Source organism: Fundulus heteroclitus, chromosome 22 (genome assembly GCF_011125445.2).
Source record: "Fundulus heteroclitus isolate FHET01 chromosome 22, MU-UCD_Fhet_4.1, whole genome shotgun sequence".
Lineage (NCBI taxonomy): Eukaryota > Metazoa > Chordata > Actinopteri > Cyprinodontiformes > Fundulidae > Fundulus > Fundulus heteroclitus.
Genome location: NC_046382.1, coordinates 28,001,357 through 28,026,142, shown reverse-complemented (window position 1 = coordinate 28,026,142; position 24,786 = coordinate 28,001,357). Strand labels below are relative to the sequence as shown.

General features: G+C 38.6%; 1 protein-coding gene and 1 long non-coding RNA gene across 2 annotated transcripts in view; one reads left to right on the top strand and one right to left on the bottom strand.

Annotated features, from left to right (window-relative positions):
- The window catches only part of LOC105927282, a 28,918-nt gene extending 21,946 nt beyond the window's left edge, over positions 1-6,972 (bottom strand). Inside the window, exons 1-2 of the mRNA XM_036126866.1 lie at positions 6,914-6,972; positions 3,852-3,927 (exon numbers count right to left, since the gene is read on the bottom strand). The gene's annotated coding sequence lies outside the window, so the exon portion shown is untranslated. The remainder of the gene's footprint in view (positions 1-3,851; positions 3,928-6,913) is intronic.
- A 2,561-nt stretch (positions 6,973-9,533) lies between these two features.
- On the top strand, positions 9,534-10,926 carry LOC118557107. The gene is made up of 3 exons (XR_004927604.1): positions 9,534-9,747; positions 10,626-10,785; positions 10,860-10,926. It is a non-coding gene; the product is annotated as an uncharacterized LOC118557107 (long non-coding RNA).
- The last annotated feature ends 13,860 nt before the right edge of the window (positions 10,927-24,786 follow it).

Genomic DNA, 24,786 nt, shown 5'->3' with positions numbered 1-24,786 from the left:
ATGCACAGAACTTTTTAGTAGGAAACAATTCAAGGTGTTGCAATGTGTGTCAGACCAGATAACAGGAAGGTTGAATGCAATACATCAAATTGGTCTGATTTTGCTTTTGAGCTTTCAATCTCTGTCATGAAGAAAGCATATTTTGGAATTGTTGGCAACTGTATGGAACTTTACAGCTGTCATATAAGGTATTTTTTTTTTAACTGATTGACTGTTTCCCTCCATTCTCTGCTTCGCTCTCCTCAGCCACTCCTAATTAGTTCCACCTGCTTCTGCTTATCGGCCCAAGTCTTCACACCTGTGATTACTCCTATTTATACCTGAGGCTCAAAGTCCCTCACTACCAGCATGTCTCATTAGCATGGCCAGTTTGCTATGCCCAGTTTTGTTTGCTTAGCTTGCCAGACCTTATGTTCCTGTGCCTGCCCTCATTGAAGGATTCTTTCCTGTGAGTTTGTGCTTTTTATCAGGCTCTGTGTTCCTGTTGCCAGCTCTGCTCATTCTTGTCAAGTCTCAGATAGTTTTTCTGGTCAGCGGATTCAGTTATCACCTGATCTACCTGTCTCTGCCCTTACCTAGTAGGGTTGTCAAAAGTATCAATACTCAAATGCTGTATCGGAATACAATACTAATTTGGCATGATACTGATACTAAATATTTTGCATATGAGGCAAATGAAGAAAGAAAACCCAAAGATCTTGACAAGCATGTGAGCAAACAATGGTTTAAAGTGGTGCAACAAAGTCAATCATCACAACAAACTTGGCCAAACATCCCAAGGACAGACACCCTGGCCTTCATGATGAATTCCAAAAGGTTAATAAATTAGTTATGTTCATAATTTAATAATAAATTAAAGATATTACTGAGAGTGCAAACGGTGGTCTACATTAACGTTGTGTGATTAGCTGTGACTAGCAGGCTACTAGGCATGTGTCATATTTAAGTTATTTAGTATTTATTTGCACACTTTTTTAAGGCACGTACCACGAACAGAGCCTTGAGTTGACATGCGTTGCGAATTGGCACTATATAAATAAAACTGCATTGAATGTTGAGGGGTTTTTTTCCCCATGTTACTAAAATATTTTTTGTGCCTTTTAAATTAGTTGTAATTTTTATCCCCATGTTATTGAAAATTGCAACCAGTAGTTGAATGTTTTCCTGGGTATCAATATTGAATTTGAAATTTTTGTATCGTGACAACCCTACCTATTCAGCTTGCCTCAGTCATCATCATCATCATCATCATCATCATCATCATCATGTTCTGCTTGCCATCTGCATTTTTTTACAATAAACTTTTTAAACATAAAACACTGTGTCCGACCGGAATATCGGGTTCCCAGAGATCCAATCATTTCAACAGCATTATTTTGGACAGGGATTTGTGTTTATTTTCTTTTTTTACACATGCACAAATGGGGGGAAAAAAAGCCTTATCAGTTTTACCTTTTTAGATTAAAAAGCATAGACCCCTTACTTACCACATAATGTAGGATTATATTCTAGAAGAAATGTGTCACATAAAGTAAACAGTCCTTGTTATAAACTTTATCAGTTACATAATAGTTTCTGTGTTAAAGCAATTTGTTCAGTCCAGTCAGACATGCTGTAATGATCGGGTCGCTGGAATGTGGTCACATGGACTAAAATGTTGGAAATGACAGCAGGAAAACATATTAGCTGGCTCGAGAGTCTTTTGAGGTGCCATAATCTGAAATAACGATACCCTGCTTTGGCTGAAATGAGCTGTTATGAGGGCCGTTTGGACGAAGAACAAATTGTAGGAGGACACAGGAGGATGAAAAAAATCTAAATATTTATAGTGTCTTGCTAGAGTATTCACATCCCTCAAACCTTTTTGTTTTTAACATTTTCCTCATATCACAATCAAAAACTTCAGTGTTGTGATTGAGATTTCTACACCATAGACCAACATAAACTAGCACAGAATTGAGTTGGACAGGAATTTATACATCTTTTAATTTATTATTTTTAATATAGGGACTCCCTCTTGATGTCTTTCTGAGGGGACAAGAAGGTGACTAGTTTGAGGACTGGGGCGCAGGGCCCCAGGGGCACAGTGCGGTCCCCCTGCTCGTGCCCTGACACATTTACAGGTTCAGCAGGGACTGGAAGTGTCAGGATGGCCTCGGGTCTCCGACAGCATCATTATAAAAACAGCTGTTCTGTGAAGGCTTTAGAGATTTGTTAGAAAACATGAGTGAACAAACATTGTGAAGACCAAGGAACACAGCAGAAAGTTTAGGATGAGGTTGTGAACAATGTTAATTTGGAGCATGGTTAGATCATTAAGTGAAATCCCAAGCTCTGGACAACTCTTGGAGCATTTTTCAGTGCATAAAAATGGGGAGAGAGCATGACACAACTGCAAACCTACCAAGATGTGGTCATTAACCTAAATTGATGAGCAGCAGAGATCCACAACTAAGATGGGAGAATCTACCAAAATAACAACTATCAGTTCTACACTCTTAAGACAGAGTGACAAAAAGAAAGACATGTTCTCATTTACACTTCCCTACAAGCCATGTAGTGGACATAGCAAACAAGTGGAAGAAAAGGTTTTAGGAAGGTGGGACCAAAATTTTACTTTGTCTGCTTTGCAAAAAACATTGTTTTGGCAGCTTCATATTGTGAAGATATGCCTGCCCTGTACTTAGCTCAGTGGAGCTAAGTACAGGGCAACCCTGGGAAGAAAACTAGTTACAGGCTGCAAAAAACTTCGGCCTGGAGCAGAGATCCTCTTTCCCATAACAAAATAAATATATGGTTTAAATGAAAGCATTTTTCTGAGTTTCTACAATTTTTCCACACTAATGTACAAAGATGTAAGAAGCATACACCCCAAAGAGTGAACACCATATTTCACTTTCCTTCCACTTCACAAGTATACACCATTTTGTGTTGATAAAAATCCTTGCAAAAACATTGGTTTGATGCTATATCACAAAAGGGGTGTGATTACTTTTGCAAGGCACTATAAAAAGTGTAACTCAAGAGCCAACAAAGAACTCTGAGACTGAAATTTCAGTTAAATGAAAATGGATTTAAATCTTAATCCAGGTAAAGTTTAACCTGACCCTTGCCAGACGGATGTCTCTCCGCCTAGCTTCACTCACATACATCTGGGACATCTCCCATAGAGAGTGATTTCTCCAACCAATTTTATGGTCTGGCCAATCAGGACGCAGGGCTGGAGTTTCATAGATGTGACGTAGCGGAGACGCGACTGTGACGTGAGACTGTTTTGATAGCAATGGCGAATCGTCGAGGAAGCAAGCGCTAACATTGATGCTGCTATTTCTTCCGTGTTGTCCAATCTACCTAATATTGTTTCATTAAAAGAACATCAGAGAACGGCTCTGAATGCTTTTGTTGGTGGAAACAATGTTTTCGCCCTTCTAAAGGCAATTCCTATGGAGAGGTCCCAGATGGATGTGAGTGAAGCTAGGCGGAGCGACATCCATCTGGCAAGGGTCAGGTTAGGTAAAGTTACCTTGGAAATTCCACAAACATTTGACTGACCTAAACACAAAGCACATATAAACATAGGCTGAATAACCATAATTGGAAATCGTGCCAATGAGCTAAAATAATCCACAGAATACAGACAACAACACAAAGAGCCAAAATCTACCTAAAACAAACAAAAAGCTCAATCAAATACAGACTGTTAAGGAAAAAAAAAAAACATGCTCAGGTTACAGCAAAACGCACTAGACAAAAAAAAAATACTTTTTGTATATTTTGCTCCCTACTTTAAAAACAGACACCACTCATCAAACTGAAAACTACTGTTAAATGATTTTTTTGCAGCCTCTTACCAGGAGCAGCAGCTGTTTCTCTCCACAGAATGAGTTGCACCGGGAGCTGCCACAGTGTGAGCTGTCCTGCTCTCACCTAGGAGCATAACAGATCATCAGGGAGTGAGCTGTCCTCCCCGATCATTTGTCAGGTTTCAGCAGATACTCCTCTCAGCTCTCAGAGATTCAGTGGGAAAAGTAAAACCCATCAATGCAGTCAATATGTTTACACAAATTACCCCTGTGAGCTTAAGTCACCCACAGAGGACTTCAAAGGGAAGCTACTTGAGAAAAAAGTCCTAGGTTTTTGAAAGGGATGGCTCTGTTTGACAGACCTCAGTAACTTCTTATATTTATCAGGTAACTATCTTCCTGCACATGCAACTGGTTTCATTGAGCTAGTTAAAAAAAAAAGAAGAGAAACAGCCTTCAGGGATTTGTCTGCAGCTCCAAGTAACTCTTTAGGCCTGTTTGACAAGAGTAGAGTGCTCAGCTAAGTGCAGCGCGGCTGTCCTTCATCTGTCCCCAGGGCCTGAGCTCAGGTAGCAGAACAGGTGACCGGCTCTCAGGTTTCAGGACATGCATAATAAGTCCCCACTGCACCAGATATTAGTGGAACAAGAGGCTTTCATTGGCTACTCTGCTTGTCTCTCTGACATTGCTAACAACCAGTGGCGGCTGGCCCATGGGGGGCGCTCGGGTGCTGCCCTCCCTAGATGTGGAGGGGAAAAGTCAAAATATATATAGATATTAAAAGTATTATTAATGTCAGTTTTTACTTAATAGTACGTGGCTACATGTAATCAGAATTATTAAAACACTTCTACTGATTGACTCTATCAATTGACTCTCATTTAACAGTGCATTTTCATCAACAGAACGTATCATTTCTTTTCTTCTACACTTTTGGGGCTGTCACTCAAGGAGCCCTACAAGTGTAGCGAAATAACCAATCGTATACTGTTGCTACTGAAGATTTATAAATATTTGGCCAATCAGCATAGCCAAAATGAATGGCTTTGGAGCTCCTGGAGTCTTTGCCCCTGCTACACAGTTATAGGTGTACTTCACGCGTGACGTCATGAGCTACATCCGCGCTACATCCAGGTCACGGTGGTCGGCAAAAACAACAGTTTTCGCTTACCAGCGTGACAAAACGGGTGAATTAGAGCGTACTTTTAGTTTATTTTTGGAATCTAAACAATGCATACGACTTGTTGTGCTCCCGGTTGCACACAGAGGCATTCCAAATCGTCGGATGTACGTTTCTTTCGTTTACCGAAGGACGAAGAGAGAAATGGATAATTTCAATGTAGAGGATGCAGGCAGACAATACCAATCGACTGTGGGAGCCATCATACCACGACAGAATTTGCAGTCTACACTTCATCTCCGGTAAATACAACTTAATTTTGCACTAGTCATTGTTCTACTAAAATCATTATATAAATAAAAAATTAGGATACATATTTAAGTCAAGACGTAAACGTCCGTTTCGTAATATTATACGTACATGTACAATGTATGCAAACCCTCTGGCATGAGTCTGTGAAAAGGATTAAAAAGACAAAAACACCAAAATAATCCTTTGTGAACAATGTTTTTTTTTTTTATTAATTAAATGCTTATTGTGGAATCGTAGTAATTTTCCGACTTTTAATTTAAATGCATGTACTGGGTTAGGCAGGGAAATCTATTGGCCAGCCCCACCAAGATTTCTTTTCACCAGCCGCCACTGCTAACAACAACAACAAAAAAAAAAAATCTATATTTAAAGATAGAAAAACCTGCTCTCTTATTCCTTCAAGTCTCTTCCAAAAAGTTTCCTAAAGCAACATATTTTCTCAGCCTATTGAAACAGGTAAACCACAATGTGGAAAAAAGTACAGCGAATGTAGAAGAAAGCCTATAAATAAATGTCTAGATGCAGTATAAGAGGAAAGTGCTGAATGTTCAACTTATTGCTTCGCCCTGAATAAAACCCAGGCAAAGATTTTAAATTACAGTAAAGAACACAATGTTTACACTTTTTTCAGTGATGAATTACTCAATTATTCAAGGCAAAGAGTACCAAAATTGAAGAATATTTCACTCTTGTCACTTCTCGTGACCCTGCGGTTATGGTGTTTTGAACGCTGAGGGAGGCAATGTGATGATCAATGGCTCATATGCAACGATTAATCTGAAGGTTACTCTGCATCACTATTAAAATCAATAAATGCACACAGGATTGTACTGTCTGTGTGATTTTAAAGTAATATATAGAAAATCTGATAACTATTGTACATTGAAAACAAGTATAATATAAAACTAAGGCAAAAAATAAGATGACGTAATGTAACAAACTAAAATAATGAAATAGTAGTTAGTGGTTTTTGATATATGGTTATGATAGTTATGTTTTATTTAAGTTTTGGGCAGAGGGTTAAGGAGGGCATGGGAAGTCCTCATAGAAGAGAGTAATGACAGGATGGCAAATGTGTACATGGTTTTGGTGTGTAAAGAGAAAATGTAATTTCTCAGCAGCTCTTTAAAGCTTCATCATCATCCTTCATTTTGGTACATAAAGCTGAGACAAGTCTTTGCATATCACCCTTGTTGTTCTGATCTCAACTTTTGCTCTTTCAAAAATTACTTCAGAAACTTAATGTTTCTGTCCAACACTCCTGTTTAAAAGGTCATAATTCTTGAATGTTTGTAAATCAGATCTCAGCTAATCCTTTTAATGATATGTTCATGTTTTATAACGATGAGGCTGAGACTTACAGTATTGCCCAGTAATGACAATGAAAATATTATGTTGAAACTCATTTTGCTTTCAGAAATGCTTTAATTTGTTGGTGTTTAGATTCAAGAGTGTGAAGCATTGTTCAGAGATTTTGATCTATACTGAAACTATGGCAACATGGAGTTGCTGCTACCATGTCTCAAAGGTGCTCTACTGCATTGAGATTTGATGTTGCTAGAGACAACTGGAGGAAGGGGAACTCACTGTCATTGTTACAAAAGGGTTTTAGATTAAATTGATCTCCATATTTTACTTAGGTGTGGATGGTTATTTGTCCTGTGTGTCTCTATGTTACCCTGTGATGGACTGGCGACCTGTCCAGGGTGTAGCTTGCCTCTCGTTTAATGATCACTGGAGATAGACACCAGCCTCCCTGCAAACCTGCATGAATGAGTGGGTAAAAACAACAGTTTTAGATGATCTAAGCTTTGTGAAATGGTGCACTATCCTGCAGTAAATGGCCATCAGAAGAAGAGTATGCTGTGGTTGTAAAGAGATGGACTTGGTCAGCAACAATTCTAAAGTTGACTATGGTGTTTTCTCAGTGGGTACTACGGGGCTAAAGTGAAAAAGTTTGTAAAAAAAGAAAAAAAAAGAAAAAATATCTTTAACACCACACCTGCAAACCCAAAAGATATATGTAAAGTGACATAAACTAACCTAGAATTTAAAATACATGATTCGGTTTTGTTTAGTGGCTGATGTGCAAGAGACCGACAAGTTAGAAACCTCTGTTATTTAATAAGCATTTAACTTTTACACGAAGGTATGATTAGGATTCTGATCCTTAGATTTAGCTATAAATATTAAACACATTTCCAGAAAAGAAGTCAACTCTTACTTGTCTTTAGTGGAATTGTTGGTTCTTTCTTCTGAAGGTCACTGATGCTCTGCTCTTGCTTCAGCCAGTTCACCTCGCCACATCTACAGTGGATGCCAAAATGCAATGACTTGCTGCCATTTGATTGGCTGATTCATCACTGTTGTTAACAAACAATTAGATTAGTAGGTAGTGAAGTGGGCAGTGAGTATAAATGTATTTAGTTTTTTGCAAATGTAATGCATAGCCTTACATTGTTGCAACTTGAAACCCAGACCTGTTTTTATTTTACATAATCAACAGATCAGAATTGCCATGGTTACCAAACAATATGGGACAAATACAGAGTGTCCATCTGACTATTTATTGGCCTTCCAGCATATAGGAAAGTGTTTACTTACTGTAAACCACAGAGGATATGTAAATGTACTAACTATGAATGCACTCCGTTTTGTACAATTTCACACCAACCGTATATTCAGATTTACAAGGTTATGAACACATTGAGAGACAAGGACAAAATTGCTGCCGATGTTGCTGTGAATGTTTAGACATTTTGTTAAAAGATGCATGTCGTGTGGTGCGACTGACAGCTGAAGCATAAGCAAACCTTCTGTATTTATAGTTGGGGAAGCTGTGTTTCTGCCAAAAATGTCAGGCTTATCTCTAGTCTGAAACTCCCCATAATCATTTAGTTATACACAATGTGGGATTATTGTTATTATACCAAAATGATACACAAAGACACGGTAAAGCATTACTGTGATGCAGGTCTGTGTCCATCCCTTTTAGTATTTCCTGTGCAGCAGGGAAGCAATGGTTAGCAAAAACCAGATTAAAGAATCATTTTACACACACTCTTGGAAGCCACAATACAAACATCTGTGGTACAGTTTTTTTTTTTTTTTTTTTTTTTCCATGGTGACCATTGTCTTAGTCACAAATTACATCTGGCTCTGCATTTACTTTGAGTAAAGAGTAAAGAAGAATGATAAATCTGCTTGGTGGAGGGCTTGGGTGTAATCTTGATGTTAGCAAGTTAAAGAAAGCTTACTCATGGTGTCCCAGGTAAATACTAAATTTATTTTTCTTAACAATTGCATAAAACCAAAACCAAACGGTGCAGTGCCATTCATAGATTATAAACTTTTCTGTGAACTTTCTTGTTATTAAACTTATTGATATCCCTTAAACTGGGCTACCAAACTGACTTATTGTAAATATTGTTTGTATACTAAAATTAAACTAGTCACATAACCATGTTTTGAAGTCGAAATTCATGTCTGCTCCACAAAATGTATGCAGATCATCATCAAAAAAAAAAATAAAAAAAATAAAAAAAATATACACATATACTGTTGAATCTATGCAGTCAGATTCAAACCCTCAAACTTTGTTTCATTATTTTACAGTATTGTTGAAGTGGGATTGGATCAGAATACATAACATATTTCATCCATACATTTTCTTACTCGCTTTATGCCTCATGGGGTCACGAGGGTGCTGGTGCCTATCTCCAGCATTTCAATGGGCGAGAGGCAGGGTACACCCTGGACAGGTCACCAGTTTGTCGCAGGGCACAGAACATATTTTCCTGTTCTAAATGAAACTATGAATAAATGACTAAAACATTTCAATATTTTCACATTTAAAATAAATTCAATGATGAATGGATATTTGGAACACAAGCCTTGAGTTTAAAACATTTTAAACTTGTTTTCACATACTGAAAATTGGTAGTAGTTGTCTACCTGGTGGTGAATTGGTTTTTAGATGCGCTCTGAGTTTTCCCATGGTTATTAAAATAAATGGATGAATTCATTAGATTTTCAAAAGCGCAACTAAATCAACTGAAATCTTGCAATGTTTGAATCCCTCAAATACCATACCATACCTGTCAGGACTCAGCAGCCCTCTGCTCTCTCCACAGGTGACCGGAGTTGGCAGGTGGCCGTGGTTACACACCTGTGGTTCGATCAGCAGCGTGCGGCTGTGCTATAAAGACAGCGCTCAGACAGCTGGAGGACGCCAGAGTGCTAACCCCCATCTCGTGAAGCTTACCTCTTTCCTCTTAATCCTTGTCTCCCAAGTCGCCTCTCGCTCTGGACCCCATTCCAAGCGTTACCTTGTGTTCTGACGTCTCAAGACGAGCCGCCCAGCTTGTACCCCTCTGGATCCTGCTACCGACGTTTCCCCGTGCTCAAGAATCATTCCAACACTTCCTTGATGTTACCAAGCCGGGCTGAGGACTGTCATTCGATTGTCCTGGTTCCTCCAGCTGCAGTGACGTGCGGTAGGGTTCATAGCTGGTGAGGCACTGACGTCATCAGAGTCAGATTTACAAATATATACATTTTACAGAGTAGACTCATTGCAAAGTGCTGAAGGAGACTGATTGAGCCAAATTAAATCACCAAGAGACATGGAAAAAATATTGATTCTTTGGTGAAAAAATAATAAATTATTTGTCATTTGACTGGTAACAGTTTATGAGTTATGAGTGATTTCTGCATTTGTAACACATAACTACAAAAAACTATAACCCACATTACGCACATTTCATTACAAAAACAAAACATGAATAAGTATCGCTGTCTTACTTCTACTTATAAATGAAGTCCATACAGTGCTCTTTCTGCACAAAAATATCGGTCATTTTCCGGTAAAGGTCCTCTTTATCATCTTCAGTTTTCAAAGTCTCTCAGTCTCAATGGAGCTCACTGCCAGGGAGGAAATCCTTCCTGGATCAGTCCTGTTCCAGTTGTATATTTTGATACTTATTTTTGCTTTACTTGTTTAGGATAACTGGCTAATAATACATCCATAACTTGCTGTCACTTACAGTTTTGGGATCAGGAGCGGTGCTCTTTGAGCGCCCCCAGCCTAGAGGCCAAGGAACTGCCGGCCTCACCTACAACCCATTCTTTGCCTTTTATGTTCGTGCAGCAGCACAAAAACATGTTACCTGCACACAGTTTGATGACCAAAACACAATTCGTAATCCACATACATTTAGTTATGGAAAATCAGTTCATGACTGTTTGAACAATTGAATTTATGATCTAGATACAGGAAGATGCATTCACAGAATGGAAGCCAGCACAGTTAACATGGGATTGCGCAATCCCAGGGGAAAAAAGTGAGGCCTGGCCTCACTTGCCTCCCCTGACTGCACGTCAATGTCCAGCTGTCATCAGATCACCTCCCACGCTACCGCTGCTCGGGCCTCTCACGGACTCCACCTGCCCGCCCACTGGCCGCTCTGTCACCTGCCGCCATCTTGGGAGATCTCTCACTAGGTCCGTCTCTCCTCTCCACTCCCACTGGCTGGATCACGGTGCTCGGCGGTAAGCCTAAGGACCGTTATTCTAATTTTTCCCGCTCTCTGTACCACACCTAACTCTCTGCCTCTCATCCGCAGATCGCCCGAGTCAGGTCTCGCGTCTCCCTCCGGCGCTGCTTGTCATGGGTTTACCACACAGTCACCTCTGTTGAGCCTTGTGTTAAAATAAACATCTTAAATTGCTCTGCGCCTCTCGAGGGTATTCTGCATGTGGGTTAAACAACCTCAAAACCATGACAATGCCACTTTATTTATAAAGCACCTTAAAAACTGCAACAAGGCCAACCAAAGTGCCGTACAATAAAACCACGAAATAGAGGTCCCAGAGTGAAATACATAAACAGTAAAGGTAAGAAAAGAAGTCACAATAACTAGAACAATAAAAACACAAGGAGGTTAAGAGCAACTCACACAGGGCCAAAGGCCATGAAGTAAAAGTGTGTTTTTAAATTAGACTTTAAAACAGCCTGCCTGACATGTGGAGGTAAGTCGTTCCACAGTTTTGGACTGTAATGTCTGGTGTGTGTGTGTGTGTGGAATCAATAAGAGCATCTGATCAGCTGACCTCAGAGAGCTGTGGGACATATGCCTGCAGCAGATCAAAGCAATAAGAGGGGGCAGAACTATTAAGACATTTAAAATACAAAATGATCTTAAAATGTATTCAGAAGTGAACTGAAAGTCAATGAGGGAGAATGCCAAAACAGGAGAAATGTTCTCTCTTTGCCTGTACCAGTTAAAATTCATTTTGAAACAGTTGCAATTCACTACTTTGGACATATTTTCAACAAGGGATGACTTTGCTCTTTTTGAAGAATCATCTGCTTCCACACAGGTTCTGAAATCTGTACAGGATAAAGTGACCAAATAGGGCAAAGGCAGCGTGTGGAATAAGCTACGATACGACTTCCTTGTTACTTTGGTTTCAATGAAAAACAACAAATAAAAACATTGTTGGCATGCAAAAAGTAAACCGCTACTTTACAGACTATAGAAATGTCTTTGTCCACTCTACATGGATAAACTATGGTGCAGCCTATTGAATATTTCATTTAAGATGTGGAATTTATTATCTGGACTTCTTACAGTAGTCTTAATAATCAGAAGCACACTGAACATGCCTGAGAAAATCAATTACAAGACAGTAGGATCAGGATTCTACCAAGCTTAGTCATAGTAAAAAGAAAGTAAAAGCCCTGTTGATCTAGCTTTGAACATCTAAATGTGTTGCTTTTCAGCAGATTTCTAAATTATTTAAATCTAACCTGAAGCGAAGAAAACCACACGCCACAGATTCTACCAAGTTATTATTTATGAAACAAAAGATGAATCCAAGCTGGAAACATTTGAGAAAAACGAAGCTCCCTACAAATGCTTATGTAAAAAAAACAAAAAAAAAAAAAAAAAAAAAAAAAAAAAACATAGGGTTTAAAGGGGCTGTACTTGAAAAAAATGTTGTGGATCTACATCTAAAATCCTATATTTCTGTATCATCCATTGGTTGATGTGTAAAAGACAGTTGGGTGACAAGTGGGTGTTTGTGATGCTTGTGGAAGTTTTACAACAAGGTGACATGAGGATTCTGAACCTTAGTATTGCTAATAATTATAACCTCACCGGAAAAAAATCAAACCAAGTCAATCAAATCATGTCCATTGTGTTGTTTCTGGGAAAAAAAAGTAAAGAATTAAATCATCGGAAGAGAAAGCAGCTGGCCTTTGATGACAATTGTGTTCCTGATTTTATAATTGTACTTGAATGATGCACCATCTGGAAAGTGGGGCAAAGTTGCACAAACACAGCCCTGAATTTGAAAGATGATGGAAGTTCCTTTTGTGGTAAAGTGTCCAAGAGTAAAACCACAATTTAGTTTTTTGACGAAAGTCTGCAAAAATATTTTGCACACTTTAATAAAATCAGCTTTTACATACAAGAGTAATTCTGCCTCAGTTACAACTGACTAAAATCAAAAGAGACACAAAATGCTTTCAGACACAAACAGGGTGTTTGCATGATAATCGGGGGGGAGGATGGATAACTTCCCAGAATATGAAAGTAGACCTTTGCAATGCAGGCAATTACTTCAGCAAATTGATGTTTTTAAACTTTCTGAGGTTTTCTTGCTTATTATAAAGTCAGCAATCAGTCTTGGTTTCAATGAATAGAAAAGGTCCAGCATCTCATAGCGTATAAACTGTATACCAATCTTTGTAGTTAGACAAGTTTTACTTACAAGGCAGCTCATGGGGAATAAGTGTAAATCTCATGTCAAATCCACCTTTTGCTGAGCTAATAAAAAAAAATACAACAAATCGCGTAGGATTTAGCCTCATAACAAAAAAAGGGACAAAAACTTTGTTGATGATTAATTTGTTTTTAAATGTAGATTAGTCTGCATAATGATGAGTAAGCAGACTAAAAATTACAAGTGCCTTAAGGAATCATTATGTAATGCTGGGTTGAAAAAAAATTAATGCATTTATGTTCTTTTTCTTCACATAATGTCCTGGATTAATGCTGACATAGCCAGAGGAAATAACTCTCATACAGCAAACATTAGTTACTCTTCTTGAGCAGTCATACTTCATTTATACTCTGCAAGATGGTCAAAAAGCAAAAGGCGATATGGTTTACTGTGATTATTTTAAAATGTATCATCTTCAGCTATGACATGTTTATGGTATAATCTAAGAAATGATCTTACCATATCAGGTAATATAGACATTTTAATTATTCAGTTTCTTTTTTTGTTTCATTATAAAGCTTTAAAGTAAAAAAGGGAAGTTTTGCTATGTGTTTGAAGAAGGATTTTGGCATTAAAACACAATGTAGCTGTTTTTAGTGAAAGTAGAATGGTTGAATTGAGACGAAAGGACATCCTTGGACAATTGTAACGACCCAGCCTAAGGTGCCATAATGCCTCCTTGGGTAAGTCTATCTTGAATCAAGCTGGCCGAGCAGGTTATTTTCTGCTTCTTGACTTATCATCTCATAGGGAGCATAACTTTGCCCTCCAAGAACAATTCTGTTAAAGCAGGGATTCTCATCAATACTGCACCAGTCTGGCAAAATCAGCTCGTTTAATATTATTGGCAATCAAAGCAAAGAGTGAGAATAGACCTTATAAATCTGTTTACTCATGAGGGCATGGCAAACACACGAGCAGGACCAGGATGGTAAGGGGAGACAGAGAGATAACGTGAGACAGAGAGGATGAGGGGAAACACAGTGGCAGGAAACATTCAAAAGGATGGAGGGACAGAGGGAAATGAAGGAAGGTGTAGAGTGAGTGGAGTGGGGGGAGTAAAGGAAGGGGGGAAAGGAGAGGAGATAGCAGAAGCCAGAACGTGAAAAAATCATTCCTTTGTGCTTTTATAGCAATTAAGAAAATTTCTAGCAAGGATCGCCAATCAAATGCTGATAACAGTCACTAAAGTGCAAGTGTGCACTGGTGTTTTGACAGTTTGTTGCTCCACTATATTGGAGTATGAATTAATACAATGCTGAGGAAAAGCAGGCACAATTAGCTCATTATTGCATGTTAATCGAGGAGCACAAAGCAAAGGACAGGACTTTTATTGGATAAAAAAATGCACAAATCTTAGTGAATACCTTTGTTGATTTGTTGATTTATAGAAAATTTTGCTAATCACCCTTTTTTAAATTGGAGAACTTTAGAATTAATCTTTGCAACCACATAATACAATATGAAACAAATATGGTAACATAAAACTGGTTACTAAAAAACTCTTGATTACATCAGTGTTGAGAAGCTGGGGTTTTTGGATTTGTGTGGGATTGCCAGTTCCTTTTACTTCTCACAGTCATCCACCAGCGGTAGCCAAGGAGTTGCAGCCTCCCTGAGTTCCTCGAGATATACAGGTTTTCTAGTGTTTTTGATCTCCTTATACTTCTTGTCTCCTTCAAGTTTACTCGTGTGTAGCTTCCAGGACTGAGTTCCTTGGGCTGGATTGGTTCCTATTTGTGTCCTCCAAGACTTCATGCAAAGATCAATGGTTTCATTGCCATGGCTAGCAAACTCCCTGCTCCTCTTCCTCATCATCGGCTCTGCGAAAATATGGTTGCCCTCCAATTTACTCATCCTGCAAACGCCCTCTGGATCATTTCAAGGCTCAGATTTGGCTCTTCAAGTGCTCCAACTGGAATCCCACACTTGCTGAAGCCCAGAACCCACTCCCTTCTCCCTGGCATACTCTTCATCCTCATGTTCCTCAGTAATTCTCTCCATTTTAAATTCCAAAGTACTCACCTACTCTCGAACTCTTGTTTCAGTGTTCCTGTTACCCCTGTATCCATTATCCAGGACAAAGACTCATACTGCATTATTATCATTGTTTAATAAACTTGATTACGTTTTCACATGCCTCCTGAGAGTTTTGCATGTGGGCCAAATATTTAGACGCAGAAGACTTGACTTGGCAGAATCTGCACCGGCAGAATCTGCACAGCGCTGTAATATAACATGTAAACAAGTCAGTAAGTCAAGGATGCAACGTAAAGCCATTGAGCCATGGTCACCACACATGGCAAAAATAATACATAATTGTACATAAAGTGGTTGGCTTGGCTCTTGTGTTTCTCTTTCATATCAGGATAATTAATAATAGTCTTTGGGTTCCATCTTCCACAGCCTCTTTGGTCTTGCTGTTGCTCCATTGCTTGTAGGATATGATTTGACTGGGTGGTAATGTTTGTGTTGTCCTGCTTGGACACCAGCTGAAGATGTGGAAGCAAATACTGTCTATGAGCTTGGATGATCATTTTAGGATTAGGATTAGTGAAGTCTTCCCCCGGGGTCTGGAGACTGGTGGTGGACGCTGTGGGGGAGAAATAGTCAGGTGAAGCTTGAGAGCATGAAGGAGGAGATGGGGTGGATGAGGTTTGAAGCTCAGTTAATGTTCAGCTGAAGAGCAGGAGAATCCATGAGTGGGGTACCTTATTAGCGATGTCTTGTGGGATGCTAGGATGAGGGCCTGACGCGATTGGCTGGTGCACGGACGCTTGACAAAGCAATCAATGGAAGCAGATGTGTTGTGGGGGGTGAGTATTCCAGCTTGAACTTTTGTTTAAACTTCATTTCTGGAGAGAAACATATTTGGTTGCAGACAAACAGAGCAATAGCACTTTTTTGAATGTTCCCTAAAAGTGAAAGCAGCAGGGATGCAAGTACTGCCAAGCCTTAGCCTCAGAAGACAGTACACTCAATGCAGTCGTTTTGAAATCCTATTGATTTAAATAAGCATTTACTGACATTACGAGTCTTGCTTATGTAATTTGCAGTGTGTGAAGTCCATATTAAGTCTCACCCTGTTTTTTCATATTGCTGTGATTTTTATTTACCCATTCTACTCTACTTCAATGTTCTCTGTTCAATCAACTCAATAACTTGTGGAAGAGTAATTGCTTTCACTTTGCAAATTAAACACTGCAGCCCTCCCTTTCACCACTGGGAAGACATGCATCTGTTGTTAACACAGATAAGAAGCATGGCTTGGTGAACGGCTGACAGGATTGGCTGTCATGCTGGCTCAAGTCACCAGGCATATGCAAGTATGTGTGTTTGACTGGGCTTGACAGGAGATGCTTGTTACACTCTTCACCTGTGACAGTTATGCCTGCAGCACTGCACACACACACACACACACACACACACACACACACACACACACACACACACACACACACACACACACACACACACACACACACACACACACACACATACCGAACAACAGCAGCAGCAGCAGCAGCTCTCTAATCCATTTTCAGGTACTTACCAAGAACATAGATCTTATGTGAGATAATTAAATACACTTTGCAGTACATTTTGGAACTAGGTTGCAATTTTTGAAATGTTAATCTTTTGTCTAATTAAGATTGTCTTGGGTTTACTACACATTTCATCTGTGGTAATTTGTAACGTTTTTGTGGAACTAAACTCTAATTTAACTGTCTTTGGCTAGCCATAGTCTGACTCCAAACCTCTTAGATCCTGAGTCATTTCATTTGACTGTCCCTCATTATAGGATTCTCAACTAGATAAATTGTGCTTCTGCAGCAGGAGCCTTAAATGTATAAAACTTCCATCCACACTTGGATAACAATTCTGCTGTTCATAGAAATTTACTCTGCTCCTTGTTTCAAGTTGGACTCTTTACATTCACATTTAATTTGCTCATATTCTGGTACCTTTACATAATTTTAAAGGAGCGATATGCAAAATGTCATTATTTTAGATAGAACTAAAAAATAGCTATGTGAAGAACTAAAGGTAATATTGCAGGTGAACTATGGTATGACGTCACACCGCATCTGTCTATGTTGTTCTCCAGTCCCTTGTTTACATGGCCGGGCCGGCCGCACATGCATGTACGTGCGCCCGCATGTGCACAGCTGCCACTCAGGGCTTAGCCCCTCCCTGCCCAAAAGTGCCATCCCCAGACCAGTGCAGCGTTGGAGCAACATGGTGGCGAGCATTCCCAGCAGATCAAAATGTTCTCTTACTAACAGCATTATAAAGTTATGAGTTACTTCTTCACTACAAATGTTCCTTCGAAAGGTGATGCAGTTTTGCTGTGTTTTTGTCCTTCACAAATATGAGCAGAGGAGGTGACACGTGAGAAGGGAAAGGAGGGGCCGTGTGGCAGCAATAGTGGATGTAAAGAGAGGTGTGGTTTTTCATACATCTTGTTTTGGTCTACAGACAGTGATCAAGCCCCACTTAGTGGTGGCAAATCGCTTTATATTTTAAAGCAAAGCAGATGTGCCTTGAGTTACAAATAGCTGCATGTATTAAAGGTTAATGCATAGCTAAAATCTAAAACAATGCTCTATTAGCACTTAAGTAGTTAACATCTTCAAAGTAAAACAATGGAATAAACAATATTAAATTGTTTATTTCATTGTGAAATATTATGGCTAATATGATCAAGATGTACATGCGTGTGTCTCCTTAATGTAGCCTTTGGACGGGTGTGATGAAAAGAAGCCGATAGCTGGTGTGTGCTTTTTTTTTTTTGCGCTATGATCTGTGAAAATCCTCCCTCCATTGGGTATCATGAAAGTGGGTAAGTACTGTGCATTCTTTGGCTAAGAGATTTTACTAGTCTCGTTTGTTCTGCATGTGTTCAGTCCATGTTTCTTGTCATGGTTGGGCCCAACACCAGTGTCACACCCCTTTGACATGTCGATAATTTTTTTATTTGTGGATGGAAATTACTATTTGTTAAACACTCATAGAACTTCCTGTGGGCAGACTTGCTCCTTTATGCTTTGTTGGTGACTCCTGACATAATGTAGTATGTGTCCTATAATCTGCTGGTATTGGTATTATTGATCACAGGGCAAAAAGACATAATACTTAACAAGCACTGAAAACACACATGAAACCAGTCCTTTAGGAAGTACCATAAAGCTTTTCTTGACACACATTAAATCCTTGGACCTCAGGTTATTACCAACAACGACAATGATTGCTTGTGTCATTCAGAGGAAAATGTCCTGACATTCTGTGGAATTAGGTTGTTAAAGCTAGGGTCAGTGATTTTTCCGGAAGTTTCCCCAAGTCCCTTTTTGAATGACTGCGCTTGGGCAAGACCAGTTTATCACGCTCCTCAGCTCTTCAGGGGGGATTAATTTCTACTGAGGCCTTCTTTTTCCAATAAACATCAATGTGGTTTGCTTCATGCAACTCTCATTCATGTTCAAAGTCTACAGTGAGAGCAGTGGAGCTGCAATGAACGGCTAACTGCTAACCTAGCCGCTCACCTAACTGGATACATAAACACTAGAAGTGCACATGCGCAGCCAGCAAGCGGAAACTGTGAAGGAATGATCAAGGACACCGGCTTTACTTGAGCGTGTCAGAATGGTTGGCATGTGGGACAACCAATAAATATGCCGATACCTCTAGAAATTGAGGGTAGGAGGGGAATGAAAGCAGGAACAAAACTCTGACACTGCCGGTTGGAATTTTTACAGCCCTGCAGCTCCCACAGAAAACAATTTTTTAACATCCTTTTTGTGAATACACAATGTATTACTACTTTCAGGATGGAAGGATCATTTTACCCAGTATTGCAAAAAGTGTTTCTGAACAGGATTACTAACTATAGCTTTAATTGGTCTTAGTGGTTAATTAAAACAACCAAGAGGTATGAAAGACAAAATGTTAATTCATAAAGGATTAATATCAAAAAGCCCATATAAAGAGTAATCATATTTTCAATGCTCAAAACAGAAAAATAATTTCACTGAAATCTCATTCAACATTTTCCTTGCCAACTATCAAATTTCCAAGCAGAGAGTATAAACATAAGCACAAGGGCTGAAGTAATTATACCAGAGGTATAATTGAGGCAGAGAGGCTCAGAATCAGTTTGTCAGCCTTAATAAGATCTCACTCCTGCTGGGAAGAAATAATCTACTTGAAATTGATGTAGCTGATGAACATTTAAATAAATCACCAAGCCAGTCAATTCCTCAGATCAGCCAGCACGTGTTTCTAGAGATCACCGCAGTTAAAGATTGGCTGCACATTTAGCCAGTTGTAAATTATTTAGGTTACAAAATAAAATAAATTGACTAGGTCCTCTAGACAGGTTCCTCTTTGTTGAAAGAAGAACCTGTCCAGAGGACCTGGTCAATTTACTTTTTTTCTCCCTGGATTATTGAGATGTATCAGGATATTTAGGTTACATTGAAATTGAAAATTTATGTATTTCAGGTAATAACCAGGAGTCATAGTTTATTTAAGAGATATTAAAAAGCCCCAGTATTTGTAAAGTAAAGTCTGTCTCATCTGGTGAAGTGTATGCTATAGTAATAAGCCCCATGTCTGAAAGTTTGTGCTTTAAATTTCACACTCTGTTTTATCTATGCTTGAGATTATCATTGTGTATTTGCCCCTGTTGTAAGGATTATACATGTAAAGCATCTAGCTTTACTCTTATTTATAAAAGCATCAAAAAAGCCTCCACCGGTTTCACATTTTGTGGCAGTCAGGGGTGGTCCCAGGATGAATGGTGCCCTGGGCACACTCCTTTTCTATGCCCAACAAGCTTATACAATAATCTATACTGTAAAAAACAGTAACCTTGTACTATACAACTCGTCAGACCGTAAAGACATACATATCTGTAAATATAAACATCAGATGTGGCAAAACATATGCAATAGTTTTGGTGCCTTGCCCCTTAAACTCCCCTTAAACAACCTAAAGAGGTTGGTCAGAAGCTGTCTAGAATGCCACCTTGGGAATTTTACCTAATGAAATGAGTAACAACACCAGTAAGGTACACAGGTTTGTTCAATGAAAAATGAAGCAGGAGACACGGTTCCACAATTCAAAAGTTTAAATTCATTATTTTAAATTTTAAACAGACATATTAAAAAAAAATACTAATTCAATCATACAGGGAAGGGATATTCAGGATTGAGGCTTACCAGCAAGGAGAAAACAGTCAAAACAAGGAAAAGACAAACAAATAAATAAAAGTAATGGATAACCTCAGGAACTTGTGAACAGTCTTTCATCTCACTCTTCTGTCTCTCACTACACATCCACACAGAGTAATAGCAGTTAGCGCTCCATAAAAGACCATTGTTAATAGCTGTGCTGCTCTGATGTGGTCTTCATATTGTTGGCTCTCATTGCTCAACAGCTTTCTAATAACAAGGTTAGATGCCAGCCGTTATCCACGTTTCTTTTTCGTTTTTCAAACCTTATTTTTCAAACTTTATTGAACACTTCTAGAAATAGTTACATTCACAGTTACTTCCGCAAACAGTGCACTGCTGTGTGACATTTCCCTCTGTTATCTGCACATTCGGGTCACTTTGCAGTCTTGAACCATTCAGACAGAAGTCTGATGGTGGCCGCATTCAGTATGAACAGTAACCTGAAAAAAATCAGATTTCAGCAGAAAATCGGAATTGTGCATTAAGACGTGCAATGTGAAGACAGTCTTAGGTTACATCCACACGGAGCCAAATACTGTATCCGCAAAGAAACATTTGACCATAATAGAACAAAGCATATATTTAGACAATGTTTTACTCATATGAGTAAAAGTGCCAGTTCTACTGTCTTAAAGCCATTCTGATTTGCTTACAGATTACATTTCTGAGGCATCGATCTCCACTACCAGTAGTCCGATATCTTTACAGAAACTAGATGTTTTCAAAAGAGTTTTATTGAATTTCCAAATAGGACTAAGACCAGGATCTAGCCTTGAAAACAGAAGAGATATAGAAATAACACAATGATCAGTTAAAACTGAAGCAGAGATATCACACTTACTAATAAAATGTAACAAGGAAGAAAAGAGCCAGTAGTCAATTCTAGAACTTGAATCCATTACTGTACGCATTAAACAAGGAAAACTTTGAAGTCACAGGATTTGTTACCATCCAATTATGAATCTAATTTGTGCTATTTATCAATTGAACAATCATTTCATAATATTTATGTCATTTGACCTTGCTGGATTTCTGTCTAACTAACGACGTAGCATCAGGTTAAAATCACCCCGCCCCAACTATAACTTTATCAGTTCTACAAGAATCCATATTATGTTATTGTCAGGTTTGTGCAGTTTTGATCAGGACCAAAGCGCAGACAAGAGCTGGGAAGCTGTTGAGTAATGAGTAATTTATTAAGGTAATGAAAGCTTACAAGATGGTAAGAGTGACAGGAACCAGGAACATGGCAAGTATGAGACCAGAACACGGTAGAATAATGGAGGACCTAACAATGAGTGAGACTGAACCGGCTGCTAATATAGGGAGGAGGAGACGGAAGGAACAACAGGTGGTAAATATTATTATTATTATTATTATTTTTATTATTATTATTATTATTATTATTATTATTATTATTATTATTATTAACACAGATGAGGAGAGTGAAGGCAATTAGACAGAAAGAGAGGGAGGACAGTAGCTACGTTTATATGGCCAAAAGTAATCGGAATAAAGGACTGATCAAAATAGAAATGTGTCATATAAACAAGCCAATCGGAATATGATGATTGGATTAAGATCAATTGGAATAAAATTGAGAGGGGTGGTTTATGCCGACTGATAATCCGACCAACATGCATATAAACACTTATCAGACTCAAGTTATTCTGAATGTGGCAAACTGACCTGAGTATGAATATGCGCCCGGTGTAGACGTGATGTATTCCGTGTTGGTGAGTGGCGAAAATATGCCGGGAAATAAAACTCTCGGGGCTCCCGATACAACCTCTCTGTTTGAAAAAACTACAAGAGCTCACAATTGTTTCTTATTTAACCATAATTAGAACATCGTGTAAGTCTAGCTTGGGCACTTGGAAGACAAACTAACTGGTATAATATTTTTGTTTGCTGTTTTTGTTGTTTAGCAAAGACAGAAGTACTTTTGTATTTTTTTAGGGGAATTTGAGAACTGTACATGCCATAGTGGTTCTATTCTGAATAAAGCCAGGTACATATACACGCACATTATTATCGGATTAATTGATTGTGTGCCCATATAAATGGCACAGTCCGATTATTTAATCCAAATACATTTTAATCCAATCATGAAATGTTTGTGCATGTAAACATAGCTACTGATCTGACAGAGGCAGGAGGAGAACAGAATGTGAAAAGATGGATAAAATGTGATACGTATCCAAATTAATACCACATATGAAGGGGGCAATTTTTTTTTTTTTTTTTTTTTTTTTTGTGGTGTGTGAAAAGATCAGAATTGGGTCATTCCCAAATGCTGTGAATAACACGGATATGGGTTGCATTTCCCTGCAGTGTGAATGTAGCCTAAGACGGGAACCAAATCTAACAGACTGATATATAAGGTAAGAAAAGAAAACTCATGACAGAAATAAGGATCTATAGATAAAAAATACTAAAGGAGTAAACACAGACAGACTGCAGGAAGTTATTCTTTTACATAAGTCAGAAATTTATCTCCTTTCTTTACCTCTTTTGTTGTAGCTGTAGACACACACAAAAATGAGGTTTACATCATTAACTTATGTTATCACAATGCCCATTTGTATCACTAGTATAACTTATAATTTTATCAGAAAATCTGTTACTCAGTCATAAATCCAGCTGACCAGGATGTTCTGAGAATGAAAAAAATGGAACGGCCCAACTCTAACTTCAATACTTTCACATCATATTCAGCAGATTTACCTCCTTTTTAAAAAGAAAAAAAGAAAAATGTGTTTTGCTCCTCACAAAAAAGAGAAATACAGCATTTCACTTCATATAGTATTTTAGTTACTCAGCATTTAAAGAAATAAAATATATACCTTAAAGGTTTTTACTAGCAGGCTAAATTATAAGATACTATGATTAGGGGTAGGTATATATTTCCCTTCAAACTCACCAGGTAAATCAGAACAACTAATATTCAAAATTAAGAGCCCTGTTTTTAAAGGGTTTACTCTTTAATTATTGATCAGCTAATATTCCTTCAGGAAGGCTCTGCCCTCCCTTTCTGACTTCCCAGACCAGTGGCCACAATGTTTTGAAAACTTCCCTTTTGTTTATTGTTTTTTTGCAAAATCTCCCTTAAATTCAATAAGAATTGCCTGGCATCTCTGGATCTTTTCCAAACATCGTCTCCAACCAACCTCATCACAAAATGGATTATTATTGACCATGTAGCATTGTTTGACGTGGCAGGATCCCTCTTATTAAGCAATGCACAGTGTTGACTGGCGAAGCTACTCCACCAAAATGGGCACAACTCTTTTGTTAAAATGCTGATAACAACCTCTCTTATATCCTCCATCTTTTTCAGCCAGGCCGTTTATCCTCAGATTCCATCTCCTTTTGTGTGAAGCTTGCTCTGTCACAATTCTTAAGCCATTTGTTTTCCGCTTGAAGCTCACTGATTCTTTTCTGCAGCCCCTCAATGTTTTGTTTATTCTCAGTAATTGCAGCAGTATTTGCTGAAATCCTTTTCTCCAACTTGAGCAAAAGTTCACTCCGAGTATCCATCTTCTTCATCAGTGAGTTCACCACCAATAGAAATGTCTTGTCCATACACTTGTCTTGAAGTTTTTGTTGCCTTTCTTTAACTCTTTCTGGTGCGAAGATTTAAGTTGATGGTGTACCTTGTGGATTTTCTCAGCCTTAGACATCTGTTTGTCTATTTCAATGTTCAACTTCGCTTCTCCATCATCGTTTGCTCTATGGAGAAGGGCCATGCCATAATCGTGGTCATCCAATATTATCTTCCCTGTTTGGTAAAATTTACACAAGCCGGGGGTGGTGTTGGGGTATAGCACATGACCCATGTTTGGAGGCCTCAACCCAGCTGTTTCCACGTTCGAAAGAAAGGTCTCCCCACCTGGAGACATTTGTTGCATGTCCTTCCGCTTTCTCTCTGCACCCATTTCAATCTAGCGACTGACGAATATAGGCTTTTACATAAAAAAGTTGACAAAAAGCCTTGGGAGTTGAAATTACTTCTCAAAAATTTACCAAACATTTTAAAGACTTACAATTAATTTGCTAAGGGTTCCAAAATGCACACGGAATTGTAATCAGGGACTAACAGTAAAACTATTTACACCAAAGCCTGCAAAGTGTAACTGCTCACTCTGTCGTCTTGGATCCTTCCCCCAATTAAGGAATCAAATATGGTCACTGCTCAAGTGGCACTGCGGTACAGAGTACAACTAACTTAAACAATAACTAATAAACGAAAAATATCTGGAGCAGCACAAAAAAAGTAGAGAAGCGCCTAGCAGTTACAGCAGGGTAGCTTACTATCAGCATGTCCACAAACTGCAGTTCAAAGCCTTCAGCTGATCCAAAATGCTGCAACAAGAGTTCTGATGAAAATTAAAAAGAGAGATCATATTTCTCCTATTTTAGCTTGATTAGTTTAATCAAGACTACAATTTAAAATTCTCCTTCTCACATATAAAGTCCTTAATATTTAAGCTCCATATGTTCCTAACTTCACTCTTAGACTGCA